Here is a 20,345-nt window from a genome sequence, read left to right on the forward strand (position 1 = left end):
GTGTCCATGGTCTGAAACGACGATATTGTTATTAAAAAACGAAAACTCGTACAGCACCGAAACTATTATAATAGAGTGACAGTTGTTATAGTCCGTCATATTATTTTTTTTTTAGTATTACATTAATTAAATAACATGACGGATTTCAGCTTAAATTTATAGATGCTGACATAACGTGCTGGTTGAGTAAGTATTATAAGCATCGAAACGTGACTGAAACGTTAATAGATTTGTTAGTGGTGCAACAGTCTGTAGGTACAAAAAAACAATAGATACGTTCAAAACGTGTGGCAAACAAAACTCATATGAACAACAAAACTGCTATGCACGCCTGTTATCGCATCACTGCGCTTATCTCTCTATCCTACGCTCTGTTTTTGTTGTGATAGGACCAGAGACCCGTACACGCGTCATATCTCTATAAATAATATGGAAAAGCAGAGATTCGAATCCAAAACTACATGCGTAACATACACAGATAGTACTTACTAAAATAAATAAATAGATTTTATTTATTGAGGTTTCAATACGAATTTATCACGTTTTTTTAATGAGTTTCTTATATGTTATATTTCGTTGTATGTTTATTTTTGGTCCCACCACGACACTATGTATATATATAAAAATATTAGAACCTGTATAAAAACACAAGTTAATTGGTAATAGTTGTAAACGTTTTAAAGAGGTAAGCGTAGAGCAAATTTGCTGTGAATTAATATATGATGCATCCTATATTCTTTAATTGTTATATAGTTAGAAAAAGCCTTTTTAAGATTAGTACATATTAAGATTAATAATTGTTTACGATCTGGCCTAGTAAACCTTGTACTGCTAGATGTTATTGGCCAGTCACATTTAAATAGAAAAGAAAATTATTCTAACATATTTCAGAGTAATCATTTTATGTAGGGTAACCACACTAAAGCCTTTTGCAGACAAATGAGCTATATTCACACTTAAAGATTTTACACCTAAAATCAATAACAATGTATACACTTACAATGGTAGCTAAATGTCCAAAAACTGTCATAAGTGGCGGGTACAATCAGTAACACAAGTGGTGAAAGAAAATTTCTTTAAAATAATAAAAACAAACAAGAACAAACATTCCTAATAATGTTATTATTATTTATTCTATTACTTTGTTATCACAATTTATATATTAATACTATCATTAAAATAAAATGGATTCTTACGTCCATATCCTTACTTTACAATTGAAAACTTATGAATGTATGTTGTAGAAACTTTAAAATATAGAGTAAAACAAACCATAACTTTTGATATATGTATAACGTTAGTTTGTTGATGTATATACGCGATATCACGAAGATAAAAAACGCGCCTGTATAAATACACATCGCGCGCTCTATCGAATTTCATAGTACCGTTAGTTCTAACAAAAGGGCATACTACAACATCTATAATACGTATAACCTCCATGTGTGTAGGATCACCACGTGCGCTGCTAATAAACTGGGATATAGTTACTGAACTAGTATTATTATTAATATATATTATTAATGATCTAGTTACAATCGAATTAGGTTGGTTCATTTATGATAGTAGGTTTATTAATCGATATTTCACACCATCAAAAATAAAGTTAAAATGAATTAGATTTTTTTTCCTTTAAAGGGAAGTTATAAATTGTATTTCGATTGATATCAAAATGAATCTGATCATGGAAATAAATATTTTATTACCAACTACTGAAAATGTCTAATACTTCAAATACCTTTGTTTTTTAGGTATAAAAATATGGCAGTAAATATAAATTTCATAAAAATATCACACATACAAGACATTTCAATTACGTACAAATTTTAGTTATCATTTTACTTGTCTAAGATATATTTTATTTGATAACATTATTTTTAAATAAATATTCTTTAAATGTTATATTTCTTTGTGTGGTTATTTATATGGTCACACCACGATATTATGGTGTCACTTCCATGAATATCGTGCGGCGGTAACAGCCAGCAAAGCTTTAAGAAATATGTAAACCTTAACTTGTCACTATGGTTTACAGTTACACAACTAAAAGTGTCACAATTTTTCTGGGGCACATCTTTCAAAGTACAGTTGGTCTATTGGTTAAAATTCTTTATAGATTATAAAAAAGTAAAGTTTTACGGAATTTTTTTTCTGTACATCGTTGGCCGTTATTGACATAAATGTCACACTAAGAAAGACAGATGTGGTTTTAAAACTGCAATAATAAATATGTCGTAAAGAGCTTAAAGTTTTCTTGTGAAACAATTTTACATCGTTACACCTAATCGAAAATACGTTTCTTTAGAACATGAATAAGCTGAAAAGTCTTTACAGTTATTCTCGATAGAAAAAGACGATGCCTGGGAAAAATGTTGAAAAATGTTGTCAATATCTAATACAATACAATAGTATACCATAACCGCCACACTTTGCAGGCAGGTTGGCGATCGCAACGTGTTATTATGGTACGCTGAGGACACTGCTGCACATCCTCTAGTAACTTATTTGCTGTAGCAATCCTATATAATCAATGCAAAAAGTGTGGATTATATAAGATTGTATCTCGGGAACCGAACTCGCGATTCACTATCGCAAGTCTCAGTCCTCTACCGCTGAGCTACTAAGTATATAAAAATAAATAAATAGTACAAAACAAATATACATTACTACATATAATCATGACAAAAGTTTGAATCTCTATTATCCTTAGACAACGCCATATGATCGGTAAAGTCATACCGATTTCATTTATCTATTTTATAAGTTTTTTTAACATCGTGTAGATGTTCTTATGAAAAAATAATAAAGAATTGCGTAGAATTCCTTAAAATTTTAAGAAAATATAATAACCATTGAAACTGCGCGTTCGTTTATGTGCTGCAAATTTACATTTGTCGCATAACAGCTATTTCGATCAGTACTTACCGAAAACAAAATTATTTCACTTATTTCATATTCAATCTATAAATAAAGTGATTACTCTGAAATATGAAGATTCATTAATTTTTTCTATTGTAATGCAAAAGGCTAATAATATTCGGGTCAGTTATTATTGTATAAAATGTAAGTGAAAATTAATAAACATTAAAATGTTTTGTGCTACATATAAACAGTATAGTTATCTAATAAATATCTTATAATCTAATATCTTGATGTTTTGTACGACAAGTGCGTACTAAACTAGACAAGCCCATACTAAAGTTACGTTTGCGTACAACCAAATTAGACACAGCCTTGACGTGGCAGATTGACAGATACAATCATTCGCATTATTAATATCTGTACGTCTTATACAGTATATCATGCATTCTAATCGTATATTATTCAACGTATTGTAAATAATATGTATTCCACATATTATTTACAATACGTTGAATAATTACAACAGGATAAAAGTCTTTCATCGTGGTAATTTAAAAAAAAATAAGGCAATTTTTATTATATCATCATTTCAGACATAAGACATCTATTGCTGGATATAAGCTTCACCCATGGGTTTCAAATGAGACCGATTGTAAGCAGTCTTCATCCAGGCCTTTCCAACTACCTTAACGAGGTCATTTGTCACCTTGTGGGCGAACGTAGCGTTTAAAGGTCTGTGGTCTCTACTTTCACCACTTGTGGCCATCTCTAGTCCCATCTGTGCGAGTCCCACTGCCACTTGCCAGTCCGATGGACTTTCCACAGAGATTGTTACTTTTTGTCATCCAAGCCGAAACAAAGCCGTAGAATCCTTTGATCTTGACCTGCTTCTTTTTAACAAGCTTACATACGGTGTAGAATATACTGCAATGGATTTTATTGTGTGTGCTTTTTACTGTTCGCAACATTTTTATCTTCTGTTGCATTCTCTTTTTTTCTATTGGTAAAAACATGTAACTAGTATATAGTTACATATTTATCTTTGTCTTTTATCACTATAGGTTTCCCTAAAATAAATAGAAAAAGATGAATGAACACTGATGTTTATAATATAAAAATAATCAAGCTGGAATAGCTTCGGCTCGGATCCTTTTTCACTTGACCTATAGGCTATTAACATTTTAATAATTTAAGTTTTAACCGTTGTTTATTTTATATTTATCTATCTTAAAATTAAACTCTGATTATATTAAAAAAATTCCAAAAGGCAAGTAGTTCAGGGAAGTTTAATTCTCTTTGATGAATCATCTCCTTTAATTCGCAAATTGAAACGGTAAATTGGTTAAAATTGTGCAAATTACAGGAGATTAGTAATTTTATTCGGAAATACACAATTTCAGTTACATTCAACTTACGATATTCATGAATTGTCCTGTACGAATGATTTACTTCAAAGACAAAATTAACAATATTTTTCTACATGTATATGTCATCGTTTCATCCCCATGGGCCGTACGCACACTACAAGTCAAAGGCTACTCTAAAAGATATCTATGGGGCGATATACTATAATCACCACGCTTGACTGACGAGTTGGCGATCACAGTGTAATATTATGGTACACAGAGGACGATGCTGCCCATCCTTTCAAAACTTGCTCAATACTATATAATTAATTCACAAAGTGAATATTATGCGATTGTATTCCGGAAATCGAACCCGTGATCCACGATCGCAAGTCCTGTCCTCTACCGCTGAGCTACCACTGTACAATGTACACTGTATATGTTTTATTTTAACTAAAACTTATTTATTTGTATATGTGAAGACATGCGTAAAGGCATGGTAAGGAAACCCACGTAGTCTCCAAAAATCGCAGCATGCTCGAAATTAAAAATCGATCAGAAAAAGTCTTTAACTTTGCTGTAAATTAGAAAATATTTTTTTTATTAATGACCGCTATTCTGAATGAGGCTTTAAGTTATTACGGGGACCGAAAAGTTCGTAACTTTATTCAGTTAAATTCACACGTCTACATTTTTAGCAAGTTTTTATTTCTAATGAACAATACATTCACTTTCGTTATCAACAACCTTTAGTAATCTAGTATACAAATTTAAAATCCTCGAGCAGTGAAATCAATCAATCGGTTTTTCTGTAAAATATGTCGACAGAAACAACATTACTTTTCGGTCCCCCTAATACAACATGGGTTGCAAAAATGCATATCTAGATATCGTGAACTACATTGCTACATGCTAATTAGCAGAATCGTCATCGCAAAGCTTGATAAATGATTACATAGTCAGAAAAGAAAGAGCTATTCAGAATGAGAATGAAATTCGTAAAAATCTATCATGTTATGCAAATATTTGAAAAAAAAAATTGCTCTGTTAAAAGAATAATGATTACACTTGATTAAACTTTCTTGTGTTGTGCTAATGTGGTTGTCTATGCATCGTTCTACATTACCATTGCTTCGTCATCATATCAACCGACAGACGCCCACCTCAAGGCACTCCCAAACATCGCCACGATGCGATCATCGTCTCGGTCGTCATCGGTCTTGTGTTGCGCTGGTCTTGCGACCTTAACTTGAACCTCGGTTCGCCTAGTGAGAGACCTACCCACTTAGCGTCCACCGGTTCGTGGTTTCCCTCAAGAACTTTTCGGCCCCAGTTGTAGCAGTGATGTACCTTGTCCACTGTTACTTTAAAGCAAAGAAATTTTTGAGTCACGTCAGTGACATTGGTTCTTCTGTCTCATTTATGATCCGACCTCGCAGCTAAGCTCCGAGCGTAGCTCTCTCCATTGCTTTCTGATGTCACCTTTAGCCTACTTCTCTTCATGATTGTTTACTCCGGTGCAACTCTCAAGACTGTTTATATGGAATTTGCTTGAATATAAAATTTTACATACCAATAATATTCATAAACCGTATTCTCTAACCGTTGGGGCGGTCGGTCAGTGTTTTGACTACTCGTAAATGTTTTAACTAAATGAACCTACGTGTTTATTATAAATCTATACATTACTGCAACATGGGCATTGTGTTAACGATTCATAATGTACTAAGATGTAAATATAGTAATTTTATTACATTAATCATGAGATAAATGATTATTTAAAATATCATATATTTAATAACGTAAAAACAAATTATTTATGAGACAAAATTTAAATACTTATATAAATGTATAGTGACGGACTTTGATAAAAACAAGAAATAAAAATACACGCAATTCCAAATTTCGTTTTCAAAAAGTTAACAAATTCTTCATGGCATTGAGTGTACGCATATATAATAAAGTTCCAGAATATATTAAAGATCTTCCCTTTCTTAGTTTTAAATCTAACATAAAATCTTATTGTAGCGTTCATCAGTTTTTAGTTGATGTGTAATTGAAATTGTTTATATGATAATTTATACAATAGCATTCTTAAATTTCATTTGAATAGCAACTGTTGAGTTTCTGGCCGGTTCTTCTTAGCTGATAAGCATTCCGTCCCTGTGGCAGCTATAATTTTGGCCTTAATGTAAAAATAATTGGCCATTCAAAAGCGCATGTAAATACGTAATTCAATAGAGATATGAATAATATCATTTATTTTATTCGTAAATACCTAGGAAACAAAAGCAAAGAAAATCTTGCAAACGAAATAGAGATAAATATAAGGAAAAAAGCATTGTATACACGGTTAGCATTATAAATAAAGAAGACATTCAAAGTAGTTATTTGAGCTAGTTTGTAAGAATTCTGGTGCGAGTGTGGACGCTGGGGCGTGGGCGATTGCACTTCCATAGTGGAAAACAGGCCTTAAATTAAAAAAAAAATAGTTCATATGGTACAAGAGATGGTCTTATCGCTCGGGGCGATTTCTACCAGACAACTTTGATAAACGTTACATTAAATTATTTTTTTCTTTTGGAACACGATAGGCCAATAACTTCTGGCAGTATAAAGTTTGCAAGAATACCAATATACAATAATTAGTTTTATACAGAGCGCAATTCGAATTCGGAAAAGTACTAAACTTTTATTACTATATATATATAATCAATTATTTATTATTTCTCCCTTTCTCGTTTATTCTAGATCACACCTCGTTGCGAAAAATGTTAGATATTAAAACTGGTCTGAAATTATTTCACCAATATAGTTTCCTTAATAACACAAGAATAGGCGGATTGGAAGATTATTTTCCTAAAAACATACACCAATATATTCAGTCCAAAGTGCATTACGTAAAACACGCATTTTTTAACAACTACAATAACTTCTAGTGTGAATTCAAAATTAATTTAGACAAAAAGAATTAAGCACAGGTGCATTCAACTACGTAATCCCATCGGTATTCGAAAAGTACAATCAAATGGAACATTCCACCACAAAACGTTCGTACTTTACCATAATAATCTTGCCATAATGGCCCTTAAGTTAAGGTAATATGAGTGTAATTTGCTACATCATTTTTGTGGTGATCATAGATAATGGTTGGCTGTACACCATACAATCACTGTCATGTGTTTCATTTTGCCACACGGCTCTATTGTATGGACATTTTTTCCTCTGTGAGAAAAAGGTTAGCATGCTCCAATTGTTCTTTGTTTTGTATGATGCTAGTAATATTACATGTTCGCGGCACTTGCAATAAAAAAAAAAATTTAATCAGTGAAAACTAAAGTTCGTTTTTGTTAATTAAGAGAACTTTTGGGAGTGTTAGCTCGGTTTACTGTATAGATTATTTGCAGTCTTCAAGAAATGATCGGGTTCAAGCGCCCGAAAGAGTACCTCGGCCTGAGCCTTTGACTGTTGTATATACATATATGTCCTTACTATATTGAATTGTTAGGTCCTTATGGTTGTATAATATTTACCATTTCCGCCTTAATTTGGATGTTTCCGTTGTTCTGTGTCTTCTGGCTAGTAAATCAAACCGAGAAAGACCAGTCACATTCTATTGTTTAAATTACGACTTCAACGACGGCAAATAATATTAATACCATCATTATTTATCTCAAACATATATTTTTTATCCATTTTTCTATACATTCCGTATACCGCAGTAAGACGTAAAAAATAACAATACCATTTTTTTTTCACATTTATATTGACATCAAGTGTTCAATCTCGAAGTGAACATAATTCAATGTCATTCGTACAAATCGTAATAAACTCGGTACTTATACTGTTTGAAAACCAGCATAACCAAGACGACAACAATAACAAAAGGGTGGATCCCTTTGAATAAGTGCACGTAATGCGACCACTGTAACTCTGAACTTTTATCCAAATTTTTGTTACGCGAATGATTATAATTTTTACGAAAAACAATATGATGTTAGGTTTTATATAACAAGACAGTAATAATTTTAATTAAATTATTTTAGTTAAGAACAACACTTCTATACAAATAACTATAAAATAAAACAAATAATAGCCGGCTATTTGGGAATTACATGTACTATGCTGTAAAGGTTTACGGTTTGCGAAATTACTGCTACAGTTACCGTTACCTTACTTCAAGAAAGTGTTAGTTAAATATTGGCTGTTTAAAGTAACTGTTTAAGAATTAAATAAATTGCTATCAATGATTAAAAAAAATAATGTTAATAATTTTTTTTTCTGACTTTTTTTAAATTTTTTTTTCAAATAAACAAATAAATTTAAAATACGTCCTTAATCTCATTTTAATAAATAGGATTTCGTAAACTTTTCATAAAGTTAACGAAATCTTTAAAAAAAAATTAGCACATATTTCAAGGTTTTTTTCAAGAGGCTAAATTTTTTAAACATTGCAAAAACATTTTCTGCATTATTGGATATCTAGCTCGAATATTATTTCCAAACGTCTCGCTAAGTTCGCAGTTGCAGTGGTCGCATTTGTAATTGAAGGCTGAACATCAACCAAGGTCTATAAATTGGTTAATGTCTACAGTTTAATACTTTGCCTTATTGGGGCTACAAAGCGTATTTACTTTTTGTTGCAACGTTTAGTTTCAATTTTATTTATATTTTTATTTAAATTTTGTCACAAAATATTTGTATTTAAATCTCATATTCATTTCATAACATTTTTCTAGAGAATAATTTGGACAATATTTTTCTTATAACAAAATAATATGTATTGTGATAATTTTAATATAAAAACTCATATATATAAGACTCATAGACTCGTTCATATATAACGATTATACTCATTACGTAAGAAAGCCGCTTTTTATTACATCTTGTGAGGGACATGTCCTGCCTGTATAATATTGTCGCATCCAATCATTCTTTCCTTTTCTAATACTATGATTGTTTTACGTGCGCTGGCCCATATTGATCATTGCACCTAAGATAATCAACAAAGGGGTCAAAGTTCCTATAGTATTGGTCCTAGTCCTAGTCTGGGCGGAGAACTAGTAATAAATGTACAGCTCCAGTATCAAGTCAATGTACCACTGCAGGACTTGAACCGCCAAAATGAAATATAATGAAGGTAAGTAGGGGTCTACTTACCTTCATTATATCATCGCTATGTGACAGAAACATAGGAACGCTTTCGAACATTCAGTCCCGCTAGCGACATCTCCACATGTAGCCTCCTCTGCATATATTTATATATATATATATATATATATATATATATATATATATATTTATATATATATATATATATACATATATATATACACACATATATATACATATATAGACACACACATATATATATACTGAGTTTGTCACCTAGATGCCTTTCATTATAAAGCCTATTTTGTTACAGCTGAAAAAGTGCCGATACAATGTTCAAAGTATACCACGAATAAGGAAATAATTTATTGAACACAATTACTTCTGGACATACTGTGATATCTATTTTATTGATTACTATGTTGTACAAGTTATAAAAGTTGTTTATGAAAATCGTTTAAAAAATTTAAAAACTTAAAGCAAAAACAACTACATACTTTTTTTCTTAACAAGTACGGAAATTTCTAAGAATGTAAAAACCAACTCGAAATGTGTTTTTTTTTTTGCTTTCCAGACGTAATTTACGTTGACTGTAAATAAAAACATTATCATAATAATACTTTTATATTCATCGGACTTCGCTTATGCTATATTATATTACACACATATAGTTCAACTTTTTCCCTGTAGTCTTTATGATTCTCTAAATAAGAAAAGAAATATCTTGTATTTAATTTATTATTTCGGACAATTAGATTTTCGCCATATGTAGAATTAAGTTATTAATTAGCCAATAGTCTACTCTTGTCACTATGTTCATATGGGAGTGTAACGTTCTTTAAATCTAAATATAGAAATAGTTGCAGAAACAGGCTTGTCAGATTCGCCATACAGAACTGGTAATAGATGAAAATATTCTGTGGTCGTGATACGTAATATTATTAAAAAATAACACGGATAAGGTAACTAAAATTACATTTTTAATCTATCTTCATCACATAAAGAACACGATTGGGTTTTGAAAACAGGTTTTAAAATTACACTTAGTTATTAGAAGTAAAAAATAAAGTTCTCTTATTTGCAATTGACGTAAGAGGTTTTTAGTCACAGAAAAACCGACACAAAAATTTGTTTTTTATTTCGTTAAATGTAACGTAATAATATGATAATATTTTTATTGTAATGATCTACGATATTGACGATGTTTTTTTGGTGTTATTAAATTGTAACATTTTTGGTTTTGATTCATGTTACACAATTGACAGCTAGGAACAAGTTTTTTTTTAATTACTCTTTGATTTATATGTCAAAAGATAATTATTGTTTTCGCTATTTTACAGAACTTTTTTTCCATTTTAAATATCCGATAATTCATATTGTTGACGATTTATTTTTATTTAAATGGAAGATTATAACAGTTTATTATCAAAGGTATAAAGTTACGAAGTAAATTTTAATTCAATATGGCACTTATCGTCTCGCTTACATTCGCCGAGCATCCTTGACATTTATTCCAACGTGTAAATCTCGCGTAGTGCCCCATCATTGTGCTTATTGATATGTTTTGTATAATTTCCATGAAACTTAAAAACATGCTTGCGTTATTACGATGAGTCAAGGCTTAAATTGGTATACGATTTTCGAGATGGTCTGATTATGTAAAAGTATAGTAATAAAAGACGACAAGAACATTTCTTGTACATTTTAATAAGGCACTTGTAAATCGTATGTACACAGAAATGCCATCAATAACAGTAAATTTTGTTAATGTAATTGTATTAACTGTTTATGGCTATAGTCTGAGTTTCGTTGCAAGATCAAACCTGCTTTGAAAAGTTATTCGTCTGAATTGGCAATGGGCAGATCACATCGCTCGTGCAACCGACAGCCGTTTGGACCGAAAGGTGCCTGAGAGGCGACAAGCCGGTAGACACAGCGTTAAGAGGCCCCGTGGTGGTCCTACGACTTACTTAAGGTTGCGAGAAGTCGCTGAATTCTGGCAGCGCAAAAGTACGTATGCCTTACAGTGGGCATCTGGCGACTGTGAAGAATGTTTAGTTGTTTATTTACGTAATACTTTTGTAATATTTGGAATCTTCGTAGCTGTAAGTAAAAGGATGTCGTTATAGTGGAGCTCATTCTAATTCACTCTTCTCATAATACATACATACATAAGTCACTGTAAATTATACAATGTGTATGAATAGGCGCATTGTGACTTAATTATTCTAGTTTATTTAAGGTATATATTGTTAACCCTTTATCCATATGGTTAAATAGAATAATATTTTCAATGTTGTCAAGTACAGTCATTGAGTAATAAAAAAAATTTAAAATGACGCGAAATAGTCTTTACCCACAATGCTACCTTTGAGTCACCCAATAAAATAAGCAGTGATAGACGATTATGCATGTAAAAATATACGTAGGAAGAGGCGAGTCATGATAATCTTTACTCTTAAAAACTACTCATACGTTAGTATGACAGAAACAATTATAATTAATGTATATTAGATTATTTATTTTGAATCAACCTGTATACAAGTGTTGTGTTTTTCGAGTAACGTCAAACTTGACATTACCTAGAAGACGCACCACTTTCGTCCTCAATTCTACTTGCACACGATTGGCCAATCCAACCCCGTGGTTACTATTGCAGCCGGAGGGGAGGTCCCGCCCTCCCTGTGTTGCTATGTATAAGTTTTGTCGATATTCACCACGTACATAGACAGTCAAAGAACCTTGAAACCGAACTATAGATTTTTTTAGTATGACGAAGCAATTGAGAACAATTAATGCAGTTTATTTGTTACTTCAGTTATTTCAACAATTCTTGACAGTACTGTAATGCTATTATAAAGTACATTCTTTACCTTAGGTCTTTATTTATTTAAAAATAGCTGTTCTTTGGAAGGTTATATAATTTCGAGTACGTCTTATATGTGACAAAAAGATGTAGGATGCCTTCCTACAGTATCAGGAAGCGATTGGAAATGGATTGGTATAAATACCGATGAATCTATTTCCAACAATTTAATGTACACGATTAATGATGATTCAAATATTACAAAAAAGGTTTACAAATTCTACCTCTTATTAATATATCTATCATCATCATTTTAACCGCTGGATGCCCACTGCTGGACGTAGGTTCACTTCATAGATCCCCAATAACACCGGTTTGAAGCGTCCTGCAACAAGCGTCCTTCGACGACCTTAACAAGGTTGGTTATCTGTCCACCTTGTCAGAGGACAAGCTACGCTTTGTATACCGGTCCGTGCTCTCCAGTCCAGAATTTTTTTTTAATGACTCCCGCTATTGAGGATCTCTCGTACCCCCTATCTGATTTTTGATTCATTAGTTCTTTTTTTATAAAAAAATTCACATAAGATCTTTCTTTTCTTCTTCTTACATTGTACAATTTCTCTATCGTTCCATTTCACGCCAATTTTCTCTTTAGTTGCCATTCTTTCTTTACCTCGCTCCTCAATTATTACAGAGACTTCAATTTTATTTTATTACTAACTTTATTTAGGTTTTTTTGACTTATTACATTTTATCACAGTTTACATTTTTACTATATATATATCATTTTCATTCTTTCATTCATTCAGTCCAGAAAATCAAGGCTTCAGCGGCAATCCGTTATGCGCGCTGTATGTGCTATGCTACATCAACTTGCCAAACCGCATGACTATGATGGGGTAAATGACTTTAAGATGTGAATACAGAATACATCACATAAATATAAATTTTTGACCGACAAAGAAGTATGTATTAATCTAATGGAACAGTAGTTTATTATTGCACTAATGAATAAATTCTGTATTATTTATTTATTATAGGAAATATATAAACGTATTTAACATTCGATATGATACAGTTCAAGCCACAAGTCAATTTGTTTATATCGCAACATGAGACACGCGCCGGAAAATCATACAATCGATACACTTTAGTATTCAGCAGGGGAGTCAAATTATGGTTTGAAGCCACGTCATCGCGGCACGAGATCGTCGCCATGGTGAAGGTTTGTTGGTTCAATGCACCTACGTTTTGATGGGACTGATGACCCGAACAATATTACCAAAAAACTTTATTTACATAGAATGTCCATCAAGAAATATTTATATATTATTTTCATAGTCAAGTCGATAAGGTCTTTTACCAAGCCTGTGATATCGCTAACTCATAACAATTAGATCCTCATCACCATTTAAGCCGTGAGACGTTCACTGCTGGACATATCCCTCCCCCACATATTTCCAATAAGTTTTGACAACCTTAATGACTTCTGTGCGGACATCTTACGTTATGCTTACCGGTCTGTGGTCTTCACTGCTAATATTGATCACCGTGCCGTCCGGTAACCTTACATTGTCATTTCTTTTATCATGTTGCGTTAGTCAAAGAAGCATATTTTTTTTTTAGTATCTGCTTTGTGCGATACATAAAGATATAAACAATAATATAATGCGTTTTGATATCCTCCCATACAATGTCTCTCGAGTTTTCACATAAAAAGTTTATTAATCAATATCTTGTAAGATTAATCCTATTATAGTGTGAAAGATATTTTAAGTAACACTAAAGCTTGGAAACAAATAGCTTTACTGCTGTATTAAGGATATTGTGATAGTGACCACAAAAAAAAACTAGTCTGAGTTTGTCGTGGGCTCTTATTAGTTTGTGTTTGATACTCACGTAGCTTTTAAGTTGAACGATGCTATTATTACGCAGCTCAATCTGATTTTAGTTTCCATTAAAATGGGCTCTTCTGGCTTTCTACTCATAACGTAAACAAATGATCGCTGTAAATAATCTCATGTGGAATAAATATCAACAAATGAATAAATTTCATGGAAAAAACGACGAAAATATTGTATATATATTTTTAAAGGTAATGAAGAGTCGTTAGGGCCAAAAAGTTTTCGAGCGATGATCACAAGCCGGTAGACAGAAGTAGATACCAAACAAGGTTAACAGACTATATAGTCAAGGTCGCGGGAATTTGCTAGATGCGGGCAGCGTAGGACAAGTCATTATAGCGATTTTTGATGATGAATGAATGAAATTACTACTGTATGGCAGTAGAGATCGATTTCCGTGATGTTGACAGTAAAAACACTAAGCGGTTATGACTGTGATTAGTCTTCCTACTCGGCCGTCAGCGAAGGAATGTTCTCATCGTGACGTTTCCGGCCGCACATTGCGGACTGTCACGCGAAATGAATATATTACTTGTGTATTAATCGATGATCGCTTCGGTTTCCGCTTTAGTGGATTTCACATTAATTCTAATGCAGGACACGCTTTGTTCGAGTTTTTGTCATTTGTTTTACTTTTAAATTTGTCGTTGTTTTAGTGTACATATTAAAGAACCTTTTTTTGCATTTCTTATAACGTCTGTTCTTACAAACATAGGTCCTTATCTCAATCCAAAGTCGCCTGGAAATAAGTTTTGTTTTATTTTGTAATATACGTATATGTGGGATCGTGCAAGTAAAGAATTGATGATTTTTAATGAGTAATGGATAATTTTTAGTAAGTTATTAAAACAAAACTTTCCACTTTTTTCTAAGACATCGACTCAGTGTCACAATGTCAACAAACGCAAATAATTACTACTACGTATAAAAAATACAAAAATAAATGACAGAACAAATATTTTTATAAATAATTAAATAGGTATTTTCCTACAAACAAATAATCATTAGATTGTAACCTACTTTATATTATACCTTTGCTGGTGTATATCATAAATATTGCGAATATTATATACACTTTAAAAGAGCAGGTGCATCAGAATTCATAATTATTTATGCATTACTGTAATTATTTTAATGAATGTGCTTCTGGTGTGTTTATCTAAATAAATTATTAATATTAAGAATTACTTTACGAATATTACATTTAAAAAGTAACTATCATACCACTACAACAGAAAGATTGAAACTTTGTATACAGGTTGATAAACAAAGTAACGCTTTAACACATATTTTCAATCAACCTGTATTAGGTGATCTCTTTGAAATATGTTACGTTTTTTCTATTGAAATGCGACAGGCCAATACCTTCTAACAGATAATAAACAATAATTAATTTTAATATGTAGTAATTTGAATTTTTAAAACGTTTACTTACTATAGTATCATAAAGTTATTTATTATTTGTGACAATATTGATTTTTGGAAAGGGTGGTGTTGGACACATTAATTAATAGAGAATGAGCTATACATTCATCACTTTAAAGATTTTTCACCTACAACAAATAATCATGTAAACTTTTGTAATTTGAACTGAAACGTGCTGTATAAAACTCCTAATATTACCAAAAAGGTACAAATCAAAGCAAAATGGTACTAAATATTGCAGAATTACATAATTGACTCGGTCTTGTCGTCTGTTACTGTCTAGCTTCTTTTAATTTTTGGTTGATGGTTGTTTATTTTAAAATTATAGGAAGAAAACACTGAAGAAAAACTGTTCGTGATATATACTAACAGTCTAGCAGGATTTTTAATTTGAATTAGCAGTGCGCAGTACAAATAACGCAGAACAGATGGTCGCTGGGGCTTTAAGATTGGAGAACACTGACTGTTAAACGTCCACCCATGAGGAAAACGCTGAATGCACGCTTCCAACCGGTCCTATTAGAAATGTACGGGGAAGACTCATGTCCAGCTGTAAACGTCCTATGGCTATAACGACGATGGTATACAACAGATAAATACATTCAATACCTGTTAATTTCACTTAATCGCAATCTTAAGATGTCGAGCAGCTAGTGCGTGGAACAGGCTACGTAATAGTAGCAATGATATCTTAACTGAGGTCGCGCGCTATGTGTACGAAAGTGTTTTTTATCGTCACTGGATACACCTACACAAAAGTGTGAATGGCAAAATAGCCACTACTATTAAAAAAATCATCTTAAGTTTTTTTTTTTAATTAGTGTTATAATTAAATTGTATGACATACTAATCCATAACTAATATAGCCTTTAAGTAAATATTGTTACTCACTAGATTTTGAAATAAAATTTATTCATTTATTCATTCGTTAAAAACTTGACTGTCTATTTCTGAAGGGTCGTTGAGAATTAATAATGAAAAAGGATTTTTTAAATTAATATTTAACGTAAATTTTATTTTTTATGATTAAGGATTTTATTTTAATTAATAAAAATAATCACGTATTAATATTAGTATCTATAGTTGCTCGTCTGCGGCGAGCCTAAAGTGATTAATTCATTTAACGTCAGATACATGCGCGTTCACACGGCCCTTGCAACGCGTACATCCGCTCCCGGTAACTATGTAGATACGGTGTGCTCGCTATGTTACTTATTTAATAGATTTCTTTCATTTCTCATTATTTACTATTTTAATAGAAAACTTCGATGTTTTTTAATAAACAATCAAATATAATAGCGTTGAATTTATTATTATTTCCAATTAACTACTTTTAAATAACAGTATACAAACAAAATATAAGTCCGTTTCTCGTAAATATCTGTTCAAATGTGTGTCTGAAAGAAATCGTCGTGTTTTGCTATAAAACCGCCCTATATACTTTATTTTGTTAGCTATTATATGTTATGTCGTATAAAGATGGTATGATGGTAAAGTTAATAAATACTTAAAAATATTTAAATAATTATAATTTAATATGAGTAATTTCTTTTGGTCACGACTGTTCCGATTTCATTCATCTAGTTTTTATGTTTCCTAATTTTTCAGTAAATAATTGGAAATTGCGGATATATTCGGAGAATTCCAGAAAAAAATTGTTACAGGAACTTTGCACATTTGACAGCTTTGAACTCCGAGTATTTGACACTTCATTCGTTGCATATTAATATTGTCATTTAACGGTTACATCGGTTAATAATAATCGATCACAAAATTTATTTAATTTCACTTAGTTAATTTATTTAACCTAGTTAATACGAAAAATAACCTCTCTGAAATATTACATTATTTTTTATCCATTAATATGCAACCGGCTAGTAACTTTTGGCAATATCAAATAACAAAATACAGCTTTGACTAAGTGACATTTTCAAGTCTAATTACCTTCTTCATTGAAATTTAAATTTAATTGAAATATGCACCGCCTGTCCAAATCAAGCATTTAAATGGCCAAAGATACTTGTGTCCATTTACGTCTAATTCTAACCCGAGGTTGGGTAACGTTAATTATGTGATTATGTAATTTTTAAACTGGTTATTGCTATGAATATATAGTGATGACCTAACTTGACTTCTGTGATTTGATACAAAAAACTTGTAATAGAAAACATGATATTTTCTTTTTCCGGTCATACTTTCCTGCCTTATCTGTTATAAAATACTAACATTGAAGCCGATGATCAACAATGTCATCGAAAAAAGTATAATAAAACATCTAATGTTATAATTTTTTTCTATTAGTTTGACTAAACTAGTCGATTACACATATTAGGAAACAAAGTAAACGTAAAAAAATAAACCAGGTCCAGATACGACTTTCTGGAAAAAACCCTACATGCATACAGAACAAAATTGATATTAAGTTACACTGTAATAAACAATCAAATTATGTATATATATTCAATCATACGTTTGGTAAGCAGTGGTACCCCAGTAGTAGTGGATTAGTCTAACGATCTTAGGTCGCAGGTTCCATTTTCGGGATACAATCTCATATATAATTCACACGTTGTTAATTTACTATTTAGAATTGCCACTGCAAACAAACAAGTCTCCAGAGGATGGACAGCAGTTCATTGTTTCCTTCTTCAATCAATCAAACTTTTTCACTAAGCGTTTCGTCATCTTTCGTCGTCGGGCATATACCATTCGCCACGCTTGACAGGCGGGCTGGCGATCGCATTGTTGTATTATGGCACGCAGAGGATGCTGCTACTAGCTCTGGAAACTTGTGTTTGAGCAATGGCAATCTTTAGAAATTAATCTATAAAGTGTAAATTAAGTAAGATTATATCCCGGGAATCAAAATTTTTCGCGAGTCCCAGTCCTCTACCGCTGAATTACTACTGCTCAATGTAAATAGGTTTACGTACCTTAAAAATTAGAGCTGTAAATTGCAAACAGCATACAATCCTTTATGAAAAAAAAAAAAGGGGTTGGCGAGCTCTGATTTACACCCTATATTTTCTTGTACATATTGTTTTTGTTGTAACGAAGCCCCAAACACTGGCTTTTGTTCGGATTTTAGGGCACATCTAGATAATTATAATATATACCTGACTTGATACCTGCCTTCGGTCGGTACCTTCCCACGCCCATAATTACCTTCACGGTGTCGTTAGGGTTCCGGGGGGTTGACGCCAACCTTTGCTCGGAGCAAACAAGCGTTTACCGTAATTATCACCGATACAAATGTTTGCTGAACTTTGCTGCGGATATGTCAATTATTTCGTTCAAAGTAATAAAAAGTTTGGTCACGATCCAAAAAGATTTACTTTGTATAAATGAAGTAAAGAGGGTGACCACATTTGAAAATTCGTCCTTGTTTTATATATTATTTATACATTTACCTTCTTTACATAAATTGACACGCAAAATGAGATTATTTATTTTATTTTAGTTTTAAATGGCAAATGAATGTTATTGATTCGTTTGTCTTAATGTTAGTAATATAATAATATAAATGCGTAATCATTCTCTGGTCATATTGCGTTTGTTACAATATTTTTTATATACCTAAAATAAGCTGTACTGAAAAAAAACTATAAACATCCGAAACAAATTACTTTAAACATGTTTATAATACATGTTATGTTATTATAACATATATCCAGTATTGGTTATATATGCTATTATCCTGAATAATCCTCAAGCTTTAGTTACTGTGAAAAGATATAGACATAGCGCTTAACCCCGCCTCAATCCAGAAATATCTATAAATGTCAAAGGGCATGAAGCATTTACTAACGCAGACCAAATATAGAAAAGATTTATAGCTGTATATCTAATGTATTTTACGTATTTGAGTACTTAAGAACCAAGACACTTGGTCTAGAATGTTCTTCGAAATGTGCATCAGAGCGTAAGGCTTATTATTAATTCTTGAATAGAAAGTTTGAAATTGCCAAATATACTTAAAAAAAACAATCAACATCGACTGTAACATAGAAGTCCTACTTGGATTTATATTTCAATAAAAAACCTATAAAAACAATTTGATGTTGCGAAGCATAAAATACCGACTATAGTTGCTGTTAGGGTATTAACTTATTTTGCTATCTTCTAATTTGTGGTTGGCAGATGGTAGCTAGCATCTCCGCTGTAAGAAAAAAGATATTTAAAAGCATACAGATGTCTTTTGCGCTATTAATCTTGGACGTTGGTTGGTGGTTATTTTTCGTAGATGATCTAGACGAGCGACCGTCAAAAACATTTCAAGAAAACCGTCTGTCAAGACTAGATGTAAGCACCAATTACGCAGACTTAAAACGGAATGATAGCACATACTATACTAATTTAATATATAAATCCGCGGGTCAATTATATTGCCTCACCAATAATAGTGTTAAGGAATAAATATGGTCTGGCTAGCCACAAAAGAAGAGTTTGCAGTCAGAAAAGACCACCTAAGAGAGACACTGACATTTAGTGATGGGTTCTCCAGTCTTAATTACGTATCGCACTATTGGTATCAAACGTGAATTTTCTTTTCAATATCATCGAAAAAAAAATCGGCTTCTTTTCTAACAAGCTTATTAATGCAGTCGACCTTCACTTAAAATATTTATCTATGTAAATAAAAATGATAATAAAGCTTCACACTAAACTCGGGAATATCTTGACAAATTTGACCAAGTTTTTTATTTATATTTTCGTTAAGGTCCATAGAAGCTTCTTTAAAAAGAAGAAAACGGAAAATTGCAAAGAAAATGATATAAAATGCTCTCTTTTTCTCCCTATAATTTATTGAGTAAAATATTTCTAGCTTTCAGACATTTGACGTCTAGCGAAATCAAAAAAGGTGTATTAAGATGTAATCAAATAAAAATT

The 20,345-nt window shown here is 31.7% G+C and overlaps 1 protein-coding gene across 2 annotated transcripts in view; it reads left to right on the forward strand.

Annotated features, from left to right (window-relative positions):
- Positions 1 to 20,345, forward strand: part of LOC137922819 (uncharacterized) — a 62,144-nt gene that overhangs the window by 5,950 nt on the left and 35,849 nt on the right. The window lies entirely within an intron of this gene.

The sequence above is a fragment of the Battus philenor genome, unplaced genomic scaffold, assembly GCF_028537555.1.
Source record: "Battus philenor isolate CCGP_79_NKW_IND1 unplaced genomic scaffold, ilBatPhil1.0.hap1 SCAF_20, whole genome shotgun sequence".
NCBI lineage: Eukaryota > Metazoa > Arthropoda > Insecta > Lepidoptera > Papilionidae > Battus > Battus philenor.